At 42.5% G+C, this 21,853-nt stretch overlaps 1 pseudogene; it reads left to right on the forward strand.

Moving 5' to 3' along the window:
- The first annotated feature begins 1,867 nt into the window (after positions 1-1,867).
- Positions 1,868-21,853, forward strand: part of LOC117447889 (paired box protein Pax-6-like) — a 33,614-nt pseudogene continuing 13,628 nt past the window's right edge.

The following is a 21,853-nucleotide window of genomic DNA, read 5'->3' on the forward strand; positions in this document are numbered from 1 at the left end:
GCAGGCCACTTAGCAGGCCAGGCCATCGGGAAACCTCCCGGTCCTCCCGATGGCCAGTCCGGGCCTGAGACTGGGGCTCATCACATACTGTATCTTTACACAGTTACCACAGTGGTATTGAACTCAAAATGAAAAGGTGAAGTACTTATTGTTATAATGTGTCTTGGTTGAAGCAAAACACACAAATTAAAACTATTTGTATGAAGAGCTGCGATGTGTAGTTCCAAGCCACCTGCTCAAAATAAATAGGGGGCAGTATTTCACCTCACCTACTATACACTCTCAAATTAACAGTCATCAACATTATCCGTTTTATAAAAGCCTTCTACAGTATCTTAACCTTTGTTTATATTTTAGTTGTGATGGCATATTTATTGTATTCTGAGTATTTGTTTTATATTATTCTCCCTTCTTGAGTTGATATATATTTACTCCGTATGTAATTCTACCAGGAAAAGAGCATGACATGCCCATAGGTCAAACATGAGAAAATAACTGAATGTGGTGAAAGATTGTAAGCTAAGGGTTCTACGATTTATATTAGGAAATGTATGATTTTATCCTGTAATGTTTTCTCTGTTTGACAAAACATTTAAATGAAAGCAAAATAAAATGTAAACTACTGGCTCTGCCATGCTATCACATTAAATGCATGTAGACAAACACAAACCTTTCTTTTTTCCGAGGGCAGGGCCAAGGTAAAAATAAAATGTGGCAAGTCTGCTTATTGATCTTTCTGATTATTTATAAGCATATATCTCTCAATCTAATTTGCATCACCCCAAACATGTGTATTAAGTTAACATGAATTGTGATGTACAAATATTTACATTCTGCCATAACTCCTCTTCTGTCTTAGGTGATCAACAGACACACACACACACACACACACACACACACACACACACACACACACACACACACACACACACACACACAATAGGGACTGTAGATGAAATGATGTACAGTAATGTACTGTACCTAGGTATTCAGTTTGAAGGCCTGTGTGTGTGCGCGTGTGTGTGTGTGTGTGTGTGTGTGTGTGTGTGTGTGTGTGTGTGTGTGTGTGTGTGTGTGTGTGTGTGTGTGTGTGTGTGTGTGTGTGTGTGTGTGTGTGTGTGTGTGTGTGTGTGTGTGTGTGTGTGTGTGTGTGTGTGTGTGTGTGTGTGTGTGTGTGTGTGTGTGTGTGTGTGTGTGTGACAGGTCAACAGTTTTTGTATGGGTCATCAGGGTCTAAAATGTTTTGGCTTGATTAAAAGAAATGGCAAGTGAGAATAACTGATAACCTTTCACTGCTGAGAATAATCATGTATTTAATATTGACTGTTTGGACTGTATTCAGATGTTCAACAAATAACACAAATAAAGACAAATAAATAAAGACAGTAAAGCCTTAGAATAGATTTGTTTAATGTTGACATTTGTAAAGAAAAAGTACGAAAAATAGGGAATATTCCTTTTTGTTGGATCTCATTTGAACCGTTGTATGAGCACAGTGAACTGCACGGAAGCTGAGCGAGGGATAAAGTGTGGGAGAGTGATCACAGCACACACACACACACACACACACACACACACACACACACACACACACACACACACACACACACACACACACACACACACACACACGCACACACACACACACACACGCACGCACACACACACACACACACACACACACACACACACACACACACACACACACACACTCCCTCTCTCTGTCAAACTCCAAGCTTTCAGCACCCTCCCTCTCTCTCTCCTCCCATCCTCTGTCTCTCGGCCCTCCCACTCTCCCCCTCCCTCCTCAGAGGAGCAGCTCTGTCTCTCTGCACTTGTCTCCTCAGTCAAGGAGAAACTAATTGGAGGAAAGAATAGAAGAAAGGAGCTGTTGGAAAACTAAACGAAGCAAAAACTCCACTTCTCTGCAGCATGCCACAGAAAGGTAAGCTCGCTCTTTCTTTCTTTTTCTTTCTCTCCCTCCCTCTTTCCCTCACTCCCTCCCTCCCTCTCATCTCACCCTCTCTCTCCATCAGTCCGGAGTTTAAAAGTTTATTTAGCAGATAAGGACAAGATGAATTGAAGCAAAGACAACAATGTTTGGAGTAAGAACGAATCAAGAAAGATAGGAGAAAATACAGTTTAGAGATAAAAAAAATCAAGAACTGAACAACTGAACATCTTTTAGAAGCGAAGAACAGGAACAAATCAGCAAATGTGACTCAAACCTGAGTGAAAGAGATAGAGGAAGTAATGAGGAGGAACAAAGTTTTCTGATCGCTCCACGGCAGCAGAAATGTTCCGTGAAACACCCGTTACAATACGTAGCCTACAAAAGATGCAAATGTTGCATTTATTTGTAATCGGAAATATATAAATGACTAACAAAGTCTAACAGCTTTGCTTATTCACTCACAGTTGTGAATTGCCTGTCAAATCAACCAATGTGTGGGCATGTGCCAGAATATTAAATCACGCGGTTGAAAAAACGTTATGCATCCATGATATCTGAATAAACTGCCCCGCGTGCTCTGTCGAATCGGTTTGTGTGACATATTGACAGCCAGAGTAAACATTATTTTGTTGTTACAATACGACAGAAACTGTTCTGAATAGACATCAGAAACTGTTTATTTCTGCTCGTTCAGCGTTGAACAGAAATAATTGTAGGTAGACAAACAAAACTAAAAAACACACAACAACTCTAGCAGCGTGGTGATGCCGCCGCTCAGGCAACAGGGAGTGATTCATCATAAACTCTGAGTATGTTCTCTCCTGGATTATGACGCCAAAGTAAGAGCAGAAAATATGACCTGAGATTCCCCCAACTCCACGTTACAGAGCGGAGGAAGCGTGCTTTGCAATGTAGGCATTTCAGCTCTTTAGAGTCTCCTTTATGGAGAAAAGCAACGTCATGTTCTCCTAAATTCTCAAAGACAACGAGTGTTTTCCCGCTTCATGATTCTCTGAGATCGGAAAAGATTTTGAGCATTTAGAGATTTAAATTGATTCATTTCATTCCATCCACGATATGTAGTTGTGTTTTACCTTTATTTTATACTTGTCTCACTGAGCAGTTTCGTCATTTAATCTGACGTTATGTCACGCCTCTGAGCTCAGTTACATGAACTCACTTTAATATATTGCGGCGACACATGTTCGATATTTGCAGTCTGAAACCTAAATAATGTTCACGCAGTTTCTTTAACTATGTTTAAACTAAATCGTTAAACTAACGATATGGTTAGGAGGTTTTAATAAAACATTGAAATAGGTTATATACATTAATTTTGTTTGTGAGGAAAAGGCTTCATTGTTTATATTAAAGCCAACCACATTATTTAATGTAAAGTAATACTTTGTAGCTTGTGAACACTTTCATATCTTTAATATTTCTGCTAAATACATTTTGTATAATATTTATATCGTCTATTAACATCAGACTCAAGGTAAAGTCATTGAGCCAATCAGTTGTATTTAAACTATAAAATTGGAAAGCGAAGGCCTTGCACTTTTTATTTGTTCATCATGGAGGCCCAGAATATACATTAGTGCTGGAAAGGCCCACGCGATGTTAACGTCTCACTCTCAGCCATCACAAGATACAAATAACATTTACTTTTCGGCTAATCTTTTGAATTTCAATTCAAAGGCCCTTCATCATGAAATATCTGGTTATGAATATGAAAAAGCGTATGCTCTGAGTGTAAAACAATACGTGCCGTTTGGAGTGGGGGCTTTTTAAAATCCCTAACTACAAGACGATAAAGTGCGTCTTAATTGATGATCTAATTAAATCCGCTTTTAATTAACGTCTTAATTAAATTGAATCAAATTAACTGCATGATTAATCAGGTCGGAAGTGAATTCACCCCGCATGTGAATCTGGAACATTTGTGTGTGTCAGAGATGTTCTGACGCGCGCACCTGAGCCACCATTTATTTTGGAACATCCAACATTGCCAACACTCATTTCTGCACGTTATGATACAGAAAGCAGAAGCGTTGCCTATCTATTTATTTTTCTTTAATTTTTCGATTTTTATCTTGTCAGATTGGCTCAACAAAATCAAAAAATGTACTTCTCGGCAACATTTATTTTTCCACGCGCACTAAAATGCAATTCAGTATTTGTCATGTATTGGGTGCTACATTGTATTATTATGTCACCAAAAGCTTAAACATATCCTTATCATCTAGAAGGCTTTCTTTCATCCTGGAAAAGTGTTCAACCTCTTGGTTTATATCTTGTGATCGCTTTCAAGAATGTAACCTGATGCCTTAATCTTGCAGGCTGTAAAAAAACAGATTTAAGAGAATAAGCAGCATTTACAGATTGACCCATTTAGGTTGGATTCAGCGCGTGCGTGTGAAACCATTAGCTTAAGCGCTGTTTTTGCCTCCCTTTTAATTGAACACAAGTGTTCATGAAATGTGTTTTGGTGAGCTCCTGGCAGCGCGAACTCAGCAGACAGACTCATATATTATCATGAACACGTGTATTATATTACAGTTAGAATCAGAATAGCTTTTCACTTAAGGGGTTTGTATTGGTGTTAAGTGCATCAAGAGGAAATATAAAATAACTAGAATAGTCAGAAACATACATTTAGAATAGAAAACAAAATGTATGACTAAGAAAAATCTAGAAGAAAAATACTTTCACGCAGATACGAAAAAGGTTACAATGAGTTTTGAATCTAGCAAAACTATTGATGGTGATTTTCAAAAAGACCAATAAAACAAGAATAAAGGACATTGATAACTTAGAAATGGGATTCAATAGAACTGTATTTAAATGCATTTTTAAAACGTCATAGACCTAGTCCTACCTTGAAATGCCGGTTAGCGTTAAGGAGGAGAGCACGCGACTTCTTTTGAACGGCTCATAATGTTGGATAAAAAGAACAAAATGTGTGTTATGAAGTTTTAATTAGTTTGCTGTTAATATTGCCGTGTTTTCGGAATACCAGTAGAAAGTTGTTACTATGTATAATGTGTACTTTACTTTATAATATTTATACTTTTTTTAAACTACGAAGCAAAAGAGATAGTATTAACGACTGAGAACAGCAAACTAACATTTATAACAGCAAATGCAGCCCTAACTCAAAACTATGCATGTCTTCTTATTGATACAAATGTTAAATTAAATAAAACATTATTAGTATAACTATTCTCTTGATGTTAGCCTATAAAGTGCAGTGGGCTCGGTCTCTGCGGTGCAGCAGGCTCTGATACAGCGGCTCAATGAAACTTTTATTTTGTCATCAGTGTGTTCAACAGAACTCCTTTATGTCACTTGTACTGGTCAAATTGGGCTCCCCGCCGCGGTTTTGTGTGGCAGCTTTTTTAACGAGCCGCAACTAACGAGGCAACGACACCAAAATCCCGCAGACACACAAAGCATGCCGGGTATTTACCGAGCAGAGCCGCGGCTCCGTCCCCGGCCCTTTGTCTCCTTTCACAGGCAGAGAGAGAGCCGAGAGAGAGCAGGGACAAGGTGTGTGTGTGTGTGTGTGTGTGTGTGTGTGTGTGTGTGTGTGTGTGTGTGTGTGTGTGTGTGTGTGTGTGTGTGTGTGTGTGTGTGTGTGTGTGTGCGTGCGTGCGTGCGTGCGTGCGTGCGTGCGTGCGTGCGCGCGTTTGTGCGTGCGTACGTGTGTGTGTTCATTATGCAGGTTGTTAATGACAAGAGCTTCAGAAGCTTTGAAGCCTTTATTGGTCCGTTTTTTTGAAGGCAGGATAAAAAAGGCTTTGGTTTGAGTATTGAGATGAAGAATAATGAATGTCACTGCTTGTACTTTCTTCATGCATTGATGATAACACACGTTTAACTGGTCATTCTGGTAGGCCATTATCCTCACACTGAGAGGCACTTTTTTGGGGATAATGGAGTTTCTAATAACTTGTAAGATACATTTAACAAATAACACGTACATGATGTTTTGTTTCTTCTTCTCTTTTTGTGATTTGTTTTGTTATTTGCTTTTCTTTAATATACTCAATCATTTTAACAAAATAAATACGAAATGTATTTTTTTCAGTTCTTTTTTTTCTTCTTCAGTTTATATCAGGCCATTCTAACTTTTGTTTGGTATTGAAAATGTTAATTCTTACAAAGTAAAGGTTTGAACCATCAACAAACATACAGTACACTACGAGAAACACAACAGGTTTCTGTTGATTTGGTCTAAATACGAAACCCAGAGTTATAAGGTTTGTATTAATGATTATAATGTAGGCCCTGTTTTACTGCCTGTAATTCTTCCCTGGCATTTACAGCGATGAGAGTATTTTTGTAAGCACATTATGAGCTCTAAGGTTTCATTAATAATTTTGAGAGAGATGGAAAAGGAGCATTTTTAACGTCAGTCCGATCGGCACTGTTCTAAAGGAACTTCTCCTGCTGAGGTACGTCTTCTCCCCGTAAGAAAACAGCCTCTTCTCATCGTTATCATTTGATTATTCGTAAAAGCATTGGATGTTTTCTTAGTTTTGGGCACAGAGATAACTAGGATAGATGAAGTCACATTTCACTCCTAATTTCTATAGTTCATATTTTCATATACAAGTCCTATATGTTCCTATAGTGTGCACCTAATCCCACACTCTGAGCTCACTATTTCAGTTCATCGTCAGTATGCAAGGTTCCAGGAGACCCTTTCAAAAACCAGATATGTTCCAACACATTGTTGAAGAGCTTGTGTATATTTGCAAGGGCGTCACTTTGTTTTGAAAAGTCTTGGGGACATGGGCTCAAAATAAAACAGAAACATCTTTTCTAAACAGTCTTTGACATGCAATTAAGAAAAGGTTCATGAAAAAGCCAAAGCTTCTACAGATGTCACAACACTGGGTCATCCATACATCCTCAATAGAACAGACATATTGATGACATTGGCTCATTTCATAATCAGTGCGAGAGGTTTTTTTTCCTTTTTGAATTGATCCTATTTTTGTATTGTAGAAAGTCCACAAAAAACAGTTCCTTAATTGTGTTGAATCTGAATCTGCCTGATGGACTCCAGTGTACAACTTTAGCGACATTAAAATACGTTAAATGAATCACAATATGACTTGACATTCAGTCATTCTGTTTGAATTTCTATGTCACCTAAACATTTGATAAAGGTTGCAATATCTCCTGAAGTACATTGAAGAAAAATATGTGTTCCTCTTTCTCAACAGAGCTGATGAGCTGCTGATCTGTTCTTTGTCCACATGGCTCTGCACAAGCTAACAGTATCACATCTCTTCTTTCTCTGTACAGATTTCAGAAGTCAAACCAGCTGGGAGACCGGTGTGGCCTCCATGATGCAAAACAGTGGGTTACATCTCCAACATATGTGTTGTCTCTGTGATACTGTATCCATGGTTATACGTGTGGTTGATCATTGTATCTAACATCATTTTAAAAACAGTTACAATAGCACAATTACATTCTGGCAGCTGCGTTTCTTTTTTGGTGCTCAAATATCTGTTAAAATATACAATGTTCTATCATCTTCAAGTTCCTATATCAAATTCATGTTATAATCCGTATTGTATGACAAAAAGGAATCAAGCGAAAACAGACTTTGAAATATCCGCTGTAAGATATTAAATGCAGGTCTTCTATCAATAACTTGTTTTTTAGTCATGTGTGACTAACATGTGTGTTTGATAAGATCTGAGTTGTATATTATTGTAAATGATGAATAGTGAAGTCAAAAAGCTGCTGTGCAACTCTGTGACAATGACCTCCACCTGATCTCTTCTTTCTTACTGCGGGACAAGAGGTCCATGCTGTCTGCAGTGAAGGTGTGTGCATTTCTTCTCTCTGTGTGCCTGCTTGTTTCTTTGTGCTGCATCTTTCCAATCCCACAATGCACTGCTTCTACACCTCGCATTAATGGATGCTGCTGCTTGACATAACATTTAGCGGGTTTCTGTTAGGCAGGCTGGGTGCTATTATCACACCGCCTCCACTTTAATCAATTCTAATTCCAAATTGTGAAAATGGAGCAGCTGGAGGTCATTGAGGAGTGTCTGAAGGTGAACACCAATATTCATCTGCTAAGATTATCAGTGAGTGAAGCTCAGGTCCCATCAGGACTTGATCTGAATCAACGTGTGTCCAGTGGCCAGTGAGGTCCATGTCCAGCGTCTCATCTCACTCTCATTGGTGTGTGTGTGTGTGTGTGTGTGTGTGTGTGTGTGTGTGTGTGTGTGTGTGTGCGTGTGTGCGTGTGTGTGTGTGTGTGTGTGTGGGTGTGTGTGTGTGTGTGTGTGTGTGTGTGTGTGTGTGTGTGTGTGTGTGTGTGTGTGTGTGTGTGTGTGTGTGTGGGTGTGTGTGTGTGTGCATGCTGTAGTTCAAATGAGTTTACATCTCAACTACACATGCACTCAGTGAGCAAGGATGTTGCAACTGCATTAGTTTCACTCAGGTGTTGTTGGACGGTTCCCTTCTGCGTGTTCATGATTAAAGGAGATGTGTTGTATTTCAGTGTTAACCCTTAGATGCTCGAGTGACTGGACCCTACACTACATAAGCTGGTCAAAAAGAACCCGTATTAGAATAATATGTGTATTTATGCCATTTTTGTCAAAAAATAAAAATCACTTGTATAATATTTAGTATTATATTTTGGTTCACACTAGAAATATTTTATATTTAAAACAGTTTTCCCAGAGGATTCCATAGAAAATGCATGCGGGTCCTTTTTGACCCACTTATGGAAGCTTGGGGTAGTAATACAAAAACTACAATTTCTTAAAATGTAAATAAAAAATGGGAAAGGCAAGATATCCAAAACATGTTTTTTGCGGAATAGCTGGAATATGAAGTGATACAAAAATGTAATTACAAAGATATTTCAAGACAACCACCTCAACGGGTCAACAAAGACCCACTTATGCATCTAAGGCTTAAATACAGTTGATACCGTTTTTTTTAAATGGTTCAAGTCAAGAACCCATTTGTGTTATTGTTCGGACATCAAATGAATGCCCTGTCCAGCATGTATCCACATTTCTATTTTGGTTCCGCTCTCTCTGCTGACAGACAAACAAATAAAACCAAACCTTGAACATTCCTTTCTTGGCAAAGGTTATCCATCTTAGAACAATTTCAACACTCAGAGATCACGTGAAGGTTCTTTCCCCAAACACGTTTGCAACCAAGCAGCCCGGAAGCTGTTCAGGTATCACATGACATAACGGCGGAGAGCGTAGACCTCACGAAAGCCGGTCTGACACAGACACCAGCACAGGCCTGTCTTCTTAATCCCACAACTGCCCGCAGTGTGTGCATGTGATGTTCTCCCGCCATAGCGTTACTGATATTCCTGTTCTGGCAGAAAGACACCACGCAGCTCTAGAAACCAATGTGTTGTGTTTGTGAAGAGCACGTCATGCTTTTGCGTTTTGTCTATTGATTGACTAAACAGAGGTGTCTACTGAGAAGAGGGCTGAATAACTGGATTACATTACAATAATACGTGATCTTTGGTAGATTATGTTTCAGTAGATGCTTGGACAGACTAAGAAAAGAAGATGAATCAATTTGAATACATTCCAAGTCACTTGTTAGACGCTTTTATCCAAAGCGACTTCCATACTCCACACTGTGGACAATCCCCCAGGAGCACTTTGGGGTGAAGCGTCTCAGGGACACAACGACATGCTGAAGCAGTGGGGTTTGAACCTGTGCTCCCCTGATCCCAACACCAACGCTCTATCCACTGCGCCACACGCCTCCTTTGATCGTTACATGTGGTCAGTAAGAAGAGACGTTTGCTATGTGTATGTTCTTTGAATGGTGTGAAACACAGCCAGCCGTTCGAGCGGGTCTCTGTGTCAAAGACCAGGCATAGACACTCTGGGTCTGGGGTACCTGGCTGTCCGTTCATGCTGCCTGACCTTTCCTCATGTCAAGCCTCTGTGTATGTGATGCTCGTATATCAAGAGTTCATTCAACCTTTTCTCAGCATCTATGTAACATTAGTTATCCAGCGAGCACAAACATTGAAATGCAGGTACAGTAAAGCTTGAGTCTGTCGGGCCAAACCTCACAGAGCTAATCTGTAGCCCCAGATAACAAAGTGACAAACAGTCAAAGTGACTTTAATGCAGAGTCAGGGTCAGGGTCAGGTCAGGGTCAGGTCAGGGTCAGGTCAGGGTCAGGGTCAGGTCAGGGTCAGGGTCAGGTCAGGGTCAGGGTCAGGTCAGGGTCAGGGTCAGGGACAGGGTCAGGGTCAGGACTTCCTTTTCAAATGCATAGCAATGCCTCATAAGGTTAACCCTATAGTGACATGGGAACATAGGGGTCAGGGTACCCTAACATGGGAGTGTAGGTTTTATTATGTCCAACATCTTTTCAGAACACTTACTGCATGTTTATTATTATAACAATGACTAAGAAGCTTAGCTAAAATAATGAAGTTAAAATATTACCAAACCACCATTTCCTAAACCTAAGCAAATGTGTTTCAATTCAATTGAAAACCTTTATTTATCCAGGTAAAATCCCATTGAGATCAATGATCTCTTTTTCAAGGGAGACCTGCAGCAGTAGGTTCCACAAGAAGACAAACAAACATAAACAACAGAACAACAAAAGGACATCATACAGCAACATGTACAGGGATTACAATTTACATATCTAACCACATGTACAGGTACCAACAACATCTGAGTGAGCAGCATCCAACCGAGCTTTAAAAACATGTAGTGGTACTAGCTTGGTAATGTTCCGTTCTTTTTGCAGACTGTTCCAAGTTAGTGGAGCTGCACATCTAAAAGCTGTCTTCCCTAAGACAGTCCTAGCACTTGGCACATTTCATAAAACCACAGCATGCGTTCTCAGGCAATAAGTACTTTCAATTCGCCGAGAGATCAGGGAGCAGATATAAGATGGAAGTTTCCCTAACATGGCTTTGTATATAAAAATGTACCAGTGACTGAGCCTCCGTACAGTTAGTGAAAGCAAACCAGCCCTTGCATACAGGGTACAGTGATGGGTTAATGCTTTACAGTTTGTCACAAATCTCAGTGCGCTGTGATACGCAGCATCTAACTTGACCAGGCAATGGGCAGGTGCATTCAGATAGACCAGATCCCCATAGTCCAGCACAGGTCAAAGGTCACAGTGACTAGCCTTTTCCTGGCCTCAAGCGAGAAGCAGGACTTGTTCCTGAAAAAGAAACCTAGCCTAACCCTCTGCTTTTTAAGCAGGTTATTGACATGAAGTTTAAAAGTGAGACAATCATCAAGCCAGATACCAAGGTATTTGTAACAGGTAACCACTTCAAGTGTTATTCCTTGCGTAGTTACAATATCTAAAACAGGCTCTGGAGTCTTTTTAGCTTTAGAAAAGAGCATTACCTTGGTTTTATCAACATTCAAAAGAAGCTTAAGCTCAGAGAGCTGAGTCTGAATAATGTTAAAAACAGCCTGTACTTTAACAGCAGCCTCGTTAGTCGAGGGACCTGCGCAGTACATCACGGTATCATCCGCATAAACATGTAAGGTTGCTCCTTCGACATTTTTGTGTTTGGTGGCAAACCAAATAGACAAAGAAAACCGCAACAGGCATACACAAACGATGTGAGATCAGAAACAAGATCACATCATATGGCGTAGACCGAGGACACACATCGTATGTTATCGCTTCTTTTGAGGAACCCATTGGAAACAACAGTACATGGTTTCAAGTGGAAGTTAATTGCAGTCAGGTTCAGTGTGAATGAGCTGATCTCAAGTGAAAGCTGCTGAGCTGGTCCCAGGGGCCCGTCTGTGTGTGTGTGTGTGTGTGTGTGTGTGTGTGTGTGTGTGTGTGTGTGTGCGTGTGTGTGTGTGTGTGTGTGCGTGCGTGTGCGTGTGTGTGTGTGCGTGTGTGCGTGTGTGTGTGCGTGTGTGTGTGTGCGTGTGTGTGTGTGTGCGTGTGTGTGTGTGTGTGTGTGTGTGTGTGTGTGTGTGTGTGTGTCACAGAGGGACCACTGCCAAATTGCCTCCATATGTCTGTCTATTAATTGTGTGTCAGCGGAGGAAAGCCCCGTGTGTTCCTCTGGGAAATGACGCTGTGATTAACATTTCTACGGCGGAGCAAAGACCCTGAACACAACACGAAGGGAGGCGGCGCGAGGGAGAGAAATAATCCACCGTCTCAAAGACAACTGCTGTTTCTACAGGGCGTGACTCTTTTTATCATTTCAATAAGTACTCAGAAGTAATACTTTATATAAAAACAGCCATTCTAAATGAAATACTATGTTCTATACAAAAAAATACTATGTTACAAGTAAAAGTCCTGTATGGAACATTGTAACTAAGCAAAAGTACACTTTGTATCACAATATACTAAAAGTACTTGTTAAGCGTAAGTTCATAATCAAATATATGAAAGTCAGTGACGATCATGGATGGATTCGTGTGTTCATCACTTCTGATAAAGGTGAAGCTAAACTTTGTTTATTGCTGCTGGGTATCTTAACCTACAATTACAGTATACTTCCATGTGTCAGATACATGTACAGTAATGGACCATATTACTACCATATTGGATACAAATGTAGTGGGGTACAAGTATAAAGTATCTTAAAATAATAATACTCAGACAAATCCCTCAATATTGTACTCGTGTTTAATATGTACTTTTGCTTGTTGAAATGTTCACACACACAGATGGTGTTCAGGTTAGCTGACTGTTTATATACTTTTATATACATTTCTCAAAATAATGGTAAATGGTAATGTTGTCAGAAAATGCTGTTGACGATGTTTCTTAAATAGTTTGGCTCTTATTTATTTGCTTCTTTGATGCGCTCTATATGTTGTGAGAGTGGATGAGATGTTTCCTTTATTTGCTTCAAGTAACATGTGTACATAAGGAACACTATGATAGCCTTAAATCCTAGTTACAGATGTACGTAAGATCCTACAACAGCTGTCTGAGAGACACACACGAGGCTTCACTTTGCAAATGCACAATAGCTCCAGCATCGTTTGGCACAAAACAATATGTTGAACATGTTGCATATCAGGGACCTATCTGTAGTTATTGGATCTGTGGTCTGAGTGTCTACCGTGAAACCCCTTTACTTCTTACACTGTGTGTGTGTGTGTGTGTGTGTGTGTGTGTGTGTGTGTGTGTGTGTGTGTGCGTGCGTGTGTGTGTGTGCGTGCGTGTGTGCGTGTGTGTTTCGGCATGTGTCCGTGTGCCTGTGTTGGCACGTTGTATGATTTATTAATGTCCTGTTGAGAGGTTTATCAATCTGCAATATGCTTTGCCTCACAGAGCCATTAACAGACAATAGACAATTGATTCAGTGTAAATCCCTACTTAACCTGCCCAGTGTCGCAGCACGCATTGCTGCTGCCGCTGCTCCCCGCGTGTCAGACCGGCAACACGCGGGGCAGCAGGCGGAGCACTGCAGCTCCACATGCACACATTCAGAAGTCTGCCGCTTCCTCCTTCAGCCTGTCAACAGTGTGCGTCTCAATCCCTTTTAAAGATGGACTTGTGATGAAGTGCTTACATTTATGACGACAATATGTTCATCTAAAGGGGCCCTTTATGCTTTTGGGGTTTTCCATTTCCTGTAGTGTGTTACGTACATATAGGTTTGTGTGCATGTCAATGGTCTGCAAGGCTCACATCTGGAGTGTTCCTTCCAGAGGGAGTTTCTCTTCCACACACTCCCTGGTTTCAGACAGAGGGTGAAAAGAGGAGCTACAGCACAGACAGTATGAGAACAATGAAAAGCGTTTTGAACATTACAGCATGGAGACGTGTCACAGGAGAGGGACAACATACACATATACGAATTGGGCCCTTTAGATCCACACGTGTTCGTCCTGAGGACCTCTGAGATGCAGCTGGTCGTTCAGGTCACTTTTCCTTCTCTGGAATGAAAGCAAAAGCAAAACAGAGCAGTGGTGTTAATATATGAATCTTTTGGATGTATTTGTTTGTTATAGGATGTAGGCTGTCTTGTTACTTAACAGTAATACCTACTGTTCAGATCCTCTTTGTTTCTCATAGTATTCTGTATGTCAAATATATGTATGTTTTAGGGCTTACAAAGAAGGTGACTATTCACTTTTATAAAACCCCATGGGTAAAGTCAGTGTTCCACATTGTATACAGCACACAGCACAAAGACACACTGATGCACAGGACCCATACACACAAGCATGTGCACACACACATGCATGTTTATATACATACATAAGCAATAAGATCAGCATCGCCATGGGTCAGTCCATCAAAGGGCGTGGGCAGATTGCATCAAAGCATCGTTCAACATTGTTCTAATACCGATAACATGTTACGTATTACATGCTCGTGTCTTTAGAACAAACATGTGAAAATGGTTCAAGCTAACATTCAATGTAAAGACAAGGAGTACGCTTCTCTTTATCTCGTCTTCCTCTTCTCTTGTATGTGTTTGAGCAGTTGATGTAGTAAGACTTCCATTTCCATTACCACTCCATTTCCATTCTGCTGCTTTCATCTTTATTAGAGTACACTACCGAGCTCGGTACAAACATAGTTGAAAACCTTTGTTTTACTTTCTCTTTGTGTGTGTGTGTGTGTGTGTGTGTGTGTGTGTGTGTGTGTGTGTGTGTGTGTGTGTGTGTGTGTGTGTGTGTGCGTGCATGTGTGTGTGTGTGTGTGTGTGTGTGCGTGCATGTGTGTGTGTGTGCGTGTGTGTTTGCATGTGTGTGCGGCGTGCGTGTGTGTGTGTGCGTGTGTGTAGGTCACAGTGGAGTAAACCAGCTGGGCGGGGTGTTTGTGAATGGGCGGCCTTTACCTGATACTACCAGGCAGAAGATAGTGGAGCTGGCACACAGTGGAGCTCGACCCTGTGACATATCCAGAATACTGCAGGTAACTTCCTCTTTATTAGCGGTGCTTACAGGGTATCAGATCGTCCTGACGAAGCCCCTGATCCTGAGTTCATCATATTCATGTATGGGACATGATACAGACAGTGGAGACTCGAGGGGGCACAGTTAATGTGGGACAGAACACACAGGATTCTGTTCAAGGATTGTGTTTAATTCAGTATTAAGTCATAGCCTACAAAAAAACATAAAATAACATTATTGGTGTTGGAAATGTAGTCAATGACTTAGTTACAATTGTATTTGATTATATTACTGAAGAAAAACAACCATACCTGTTACTGTGGCCCAAAGTTACAGCACAGTCTTTATCACAATCAGACATTCTATTATCATCATGTTGTCTCTTGGATGGGGGTCCAAGCTCAGTGTTACAGAGGTACAGAGCTCTACCTGTAGCTCTAGTGGCCGTGTGAAGTATGACAACCGTCATAGCAAACAATTAGCATGACATGACATGCCACATGTTAGACGCTTTCATCCAAATGACTTACATACTCAATACTGTGGGCAATCCCCACAGGAGCAATTTGGTGATTGAACCTGTGCTCCCCTGATCCCAACACCAACGCACAACCCACTGCACCGCACACCTCCCTCTAACAGAGAAGAAAGTGGTACGATGTTAAAATACCCAGCATGCCTTGTAGCGAGTCAGTCGGGCCTATGATTGGGTTGACAAAGCAGCTAACTTTGTGTTGTAATAGCTACTGAATTTATATATGTTATTCCATCCTGCACTCTTTTGTTAAAACCTGGCACCTATTACCCATAATGCACGCAGACTACCAACAGTTTGGATTGACATGTGTTTTGCTAATGCAGCCTTGAGTGTTTATCCTGCAGCAAAGATGATCATCACCTCTCTTCTTTGAACTGAACACCCCGTAGCTACTTTCACACACTGACACAGATCACTAGAGGCTATTCATCACATTGGAACAGCTCTCTCTGGAGAAAGTCAACGTTTTTACAGCTTGTTTTCGACATATGAAGTATCTTTCTCCAACACCTGAATGCACTGAGAAGATGGTGGAGGTCTACTTTACCAATCGCTGTGATCGTGCCTTAGATCTACAAAAAAAAGCTTTTAATTGCAAATATATTTGCACAACATCTGTAAATAACCCATTTGATTTGTGTTGTTTTTGTGTGCAGGTATCTAACGGCTGCGTGAGTAAAATCCTGGGTAGATATTACGAGACAGGTTCCATCCGTCCTCGAGCCATAGGAGGGAGTAAACCCAGGGTGGCCACTCAGGAAGTGGTGGGGAAGATTGCTCACTACAAGAGAGAGTGTCCGTCCATCTTCGCCTGGGAGATCAGAGACCGGCTGCTGGCAGAGGGAGTCTGCACCAACGACAACATACCCAGTGTAAGACCCTTCTGTTCCTCTGCCATGTCGTTACAGGGTGCAAGGAAGTCCCAGAGAAGTCTGGACTCATACTGTAAACACGTGTACATACTGTAATAGATGATGTATCTGTTTCTGTACTCTGTGACAGCTGGCTTGCAGGTGAGTAAGTAGGGCACAGGTGGCACAGCTGGATCAACAAGATGCCATCTCTACAAGAAATTCAATTGCAAAAAGTCAGACCAAACTGCTATACACTCAAATCTAAATAAAGCAGTTAAGGCAATAAAAAACATACTTTCTAAAATAGTTGTACTTTTCCAGTGTAAGACACATGATGCCATTGTTGTATCCATCTACCAATAATTAGATATTGACTTAGAAAACTAAATAAAAGGCAAAAATAGACCTGTAGTCCTTTATCAAATACTTTTGGTTGCTACAAAAGTACAAATGTTATTTGCAGATTTATAATGTATCTTGGAAGCTTTCACAAATAAATAACAACAATCTTTGTAAGTATATTTGCACATCAAAAGCAGGAACGTAAGAAACCATGCTAGCTGGATGAGTTTAGTAATGTTCCCATGAGTACATTACATTGAAACAAAAAACCTTATTAAACATGTGGACAGTATAGATTGTGTTTTTGAGTGTATAATAGCCATATTATAGGATTGTCTAATTAGAGCTTTCAAGAAGCTGCTATATTTAGCTATTTCCCATACCAATGAAGTTTGGTGCAACATATGTTCAGCCAAAATGATTTTAAACCAAACCTCAGTAGAATACAGGGTCACTTTAGTTTGACCTTGTCCGTTTGTTGGCCAATCGTGTAACCCTACTGGTTAATATTATAATGTGAAACTGATTATATGACTTTCACTCAATGTAAATAATATCCTACACCCTAAAAACGAATTCAGGCGACCTTTCACCTCCACTTAATTAAATGCATGGTTGCAAGATAAAAATGTGAGTTAATTGATTTAGATAAACATTTTAAGTTGCAAACATTAATTTATAAGTTGTGTTGACGTAATAATGTTGGTAATTACATCAACTTAACGTTGTGTGTAATTTGAACTCTGATTTCTACGTTAATTGACTTAAAACTAAATTCAAGTTGTAGTAAGTAATGCAATTGGCTTGATAACTTAATGGTTCTACACCTTGAGTTAAGGATTTCAAGTCCACTCCCACTTAACATGCCTGGACAAGTTCCCACAGTTAAGACAAATATAAATACTATACAAAGGACATTTTAAGGTGAGTGTCATCTGTTGTCATTGAAATACAGTAGATGCCTTGTCGTTGCACTGTATGGCAAACTGCTGTTTGACCAACATTAGCAGCCTTTGAACTGTGGATAGTTCTGTGAGAGGATACAAAGTATAGAGGCTACTGTGAGAGTAACTGTCACAATTCTCATGTTATGTCACGTTTGTAGTTTTGTATGTTTGGGTGTTTGCTGTCATGTTTTCCTGCTGGGTTATTGTCTGGTCCTTCTCCCTGTGTTTGTCCTCCTCTCGTTAGTTTCCCTGGTGTGTCTAGTTGTCTGATTGTGTTCACCTGTGGCCCTTGTGTTTCTCCTCCCCTGCCCGGCTGTTTCTCGTCTCGTGATTACCCCTCCCTGTATTTAGTCTTGTCTCTTCCTGTGTTCAGTAGGGGTGTAACGGTACACGTACCCGTACCGAAATTATTCGGTACGGGCCCTTCGGTTCGGTACACGTGTGTACCGAAGTGTGCCGAATGAATATAACGTTAAACGTAAAAAATTGAGAACGTGAACAACTTCTTGGAAGTAATCTCAGGTGCTGCGTCGCAGCATTCAGAGTAATTTGCTCCCATTGTGTTCAACGCGTCATAGAGCGAGCAAGTCATTTCATTGGACGAGCTGGTCAGAGGGATGCGTTCAAATGTAGTCAGTAATTTGAGGAACTGTCGAAATGGCGAACGCAGATAAAGTTGAGCTCGAAAATCCTCCAGCATCATTGAAGTCTCCAGTTTGGGAACATTTTGGTTTCGCAGTTACGTACAAGGATGACGGACAAAGACAGGTGGACCGAACCAAAGCTGTTTGTCGGCATTGTTCAACTAACATTGGTTACGCGGCTGGCAATACATCAAACTTGCACACTCATTTGAAAAGGCATCACCCGAACGTGAATATCACCGGTACCAAAAGACTGAAGTGCAAACCCAACTCCCGCTAGCATTTAAGCCTCCACCACTCGCAGAAACTTCAGACCGAGCCAAAGCTATTACAAACGGCAAATATTCTTATGTTGCCATGTTAGCAAAGCGCTACTTGGCTGTATCTGCTGCCTCTGTCCCTAGAGAGGGTGTTCTTCACGGCAGGAGACATTGCTATTGCCAGCAGATCTGCCCTTTCGGCAAGCAATGTGGACAAGTTCATCTTTCTTTAAAAAAACATGAAAATACAATGACAAGCAAGTCATTATGTCAAGCTGGCTGCTTAGGTACTAGTACAGTAAAGTTCAAATACAGATTATGTCAGTTCATCGAAAAGCTGCACCTTAATGTTTATTTTATTATATTTTATATTTATTTGAGTGAATATTCATAGTTTAATAATAATTAAAAACCCAAAACTAATAGTTTATGTTTTGTGAGTACTAGTACAGTAAAGTTCAAATACAGATTATTTCAGTTCATCGAAATGCTGCACCTTAATGTTTATTTTATTATATATTGCATTTATTTGAGTGAATATTCACAGTTTAATAATAATTAAAAAAAAAAATGTTATGTTTTGTGATAATTTTTTCTGCTGTAGCGAAAACGTACCGAACCGAACCGTGACCTAAAAACCGAGGTACGTACCGAACCGAAATGTTTGTGAACCGTTACACCCCTAGTGTTCAGTGTTGGTTCGTCTTTTGTTGGTGACTGAGTTCACCGGTGAGTGTTCTGTTTTGTCTGTATTAGTTTCATTATCCTTGAAATAAAGGTTTATCAGAGTTATCTGAATGTGGGTCCTGCTTCCTTCACTCAACCGTGACAGTGACAGTACGAACCAACCAGAAATGGACCCAGCAGATGATCCTTTTGAGGTGAAACTACAACATTTTTCCTTTTATTTGGCTTGCTGCTATGATTGGTGGAAGGGAGCGTCCAGTGTTCTGCAGAAGGAGGCCGCTCTGGTAGAGGCGCACCGGTTGGCTATGGAGAAACCAGACTTGGTGAAATTCTTACCTGGCTGGATTTTGAACTTCCTCTGGGTTTGTGATTTCCAGCCTGCTGACTACAAACGTCTCGGTGTGTTCCGTCTGGAGTCAACCTATGCTTCTGCCCCAGTTCCTGCTCCTGTCCAGGAGTCGTATTCTGGAACTCGTCTGGCTTATGGAGGTCCACGGAGTATTCAGGCGGCTGCTAAGAGAAGGAGTCGCAAGGCCAAGCTAGCAGCCCGAGCCCCAAGAGCCATGGTTCCAGCCCCAGTCCTGGCCCCAGCAACCATGGTTCCAGCCCTGGTTCCAGCCCCAGCAGCCATGGTTCGGGCTCCAGTACAGGCCCCAGAAGCCATGGTTCCGGCAACAGAACCGGCCAACACAGCCATGGTTCCGGCCTCAGTTCCGGCCCCAGCAGCCATGGTTCCGGCTTCAGTACCGGCCTCAGAAGCCATGGGCCCGACTCCAGTTTCGGCTGCAGGGCTGGCTCCCCAGCCAACGCCAACTCCCCGAGTCTTGTCGGCGTACCGGCCGACTCCAGCACCTCGTCTCCTGCTGGCTCTCCAGCCGACGCCAGCTCCCCGTGTCCTGTCGGCGTACCGACCAACACAAGTCCCCACTCAAGTCTCCTCTCGAGTCTCCTCTCGAGTCTCCTCTCGAGTCTCCTCTCGAGTCTCCTCTCGAGTCTCCTCTCGAGTCTCCTCTCGAGTTCACTCTCAAGTCACCTCCAGAGTTCCCTCTCAAGTCACCGTCCTGTCGGCGTACCGACCAACACAAGTCCCCACTCAAGTCTCCTCTCGAGTCTCCTCTCGAGTCTCCTCTCGAGTCTCCTCTCGAGTCTCCTCTCGAGTCTCCTCTCGAGTCTCCTCTCGAGTTCACTCTCAAGTCACCTCCAGAGTTCCCTCTCAAGTCACCTCCCGAGTTCCCTCTCGAGTCCCCTCTCAAGTCCCCTCTCGAGTCTCCTCTCCAGTCCCCACTCAAGTCCCCTCTCGAGTCCCCTCTCGAGTCTCCTCTCGAGTTCCCTCTCGAGTCCCCTCTCAAGTCTCCTCTCGAGTTCCCTCTCAAGTTCCCTCTCAAGTCCCCTCTCGAATCACCTCTCGAGTTCCCTCTCAAGTCCCCTCTGGAGTTCCCGATCGAGTCCCCTCTCAAGTCTCCGTTCAAGTTCCCGCTCAAGATCCCTCTCAAGTCATCTCTCAAGTCGACTCTAAAGTTTCCTCTCGAGTCTCTACTGAAGTCCCTACTCGTGTGCCGTGGGAGGTTCCGCTGGGGGTCCTGCCAACCTTGTGTATTGTGCCGTTGGAGGTTCCGCTGGGGGTCCTGCCAACTCGATGTCCTGTTCCGTTGGAGGACCCGCTGAGAGTCCTGCCAATCCCATGTCTTGTTCCGTTGGAGGTCCCGCCGTTACCTGTCTCGCCGGGGGTCCTGCCAACTCCTGGTCCTCTTCCGTGGGGGATCCTGCCGAAGCCTGTCCCACCGGCTCTGGTTCCTGTCCGGACGCCACCGGGTCCTGCCCGGCCTCCGGAGCTGTCCCGTCAGCGCCTTCCTGCCCGGCCTCCGGAGCTGTCCCGTCAGCGCCTTCCTGCCCGGCCTCCGGAGCTGTCTGGTCTTCGCCCTCGAGCCCGGCCCCCTGAGAGCCGCGGTATTCGCCCTCGAGCCCGGCCCCCTGAGAGCCGTGGTCTTCGCCCTCGAGCCCGGCCCCCTGAGAGCCGTGGTCTTCGGCTTCGAGCTTGGCCCCCTGAGTGCCGTGGTCTTCGCCCGCGAGCCCGCCCCCCTGAGTGCCGCGGTCTTCGCCCTCATGCTCGGCCCCCTGACTCTTCCTGCCGCTGCCTTCACTCTCATGCTCGGCCCCCTGAGTTTGCCCGCTGTGGTCTTCGCCCCTCCATGGACTCTACCTTGCCCCCGGGCCGTCTGCCCTCCACCCCTTCCGGGCCCTCCGCTGTGCTCCTGGACTGTCAACCCAAAACCCGTCCTCCAGACCCCCTCCACCCTTGTGTTTCTCCTCCCCTGCCCGGCTGTTTCTCGTCTTGTGATTACCCCTCCCTGTATTTAGTCTTGTCTCTTCCTGTGTTCAGTGTTGGTTCGTCTTTTGTTGGTGACTAAGTTCACCGGTGGGTGTTCTGTTTTGTCTGTTAGTTTCATTATCCTTGAAATAAAGGTTTATCAGAGTTATCTGCATTTGGGTCCTGCTTCCTTCACTCAACCGTGAAAGTAACAATACTTTGGTTACTATTGTGATATCGCTTTTTATTAAAAAATGAATCTCGGTGAAGCAGATCAAGGATGCTTCTTGAGGTAGGATCGTTATTTAGAGTTGTCATTGAAATGCAAGTTGTTGGCAGTCTCCCATTCAGAATATATTCATTTAGGTCATTTCTCTTTTTTTCCTTTTTCAAAGATAGCACAATACAATTGAAGTACGC

The sequence above is a fragment of the Pseudochaenichthys georgianus genome, chromosome 6 (genome assembly GCF_902827115.2).
Source record: "Pseudochaenichthys georgianus chromosome 6, fPseGeo1.2, whole genome shotgun sequence".
Taxonomy (NCBI): Eukaryota; Metazoa; Chordata; class Actinopteri; order Perciformes; family Channichthyidae; genus Pseudochaenichthys; species Pseudochaenichthys georgianus.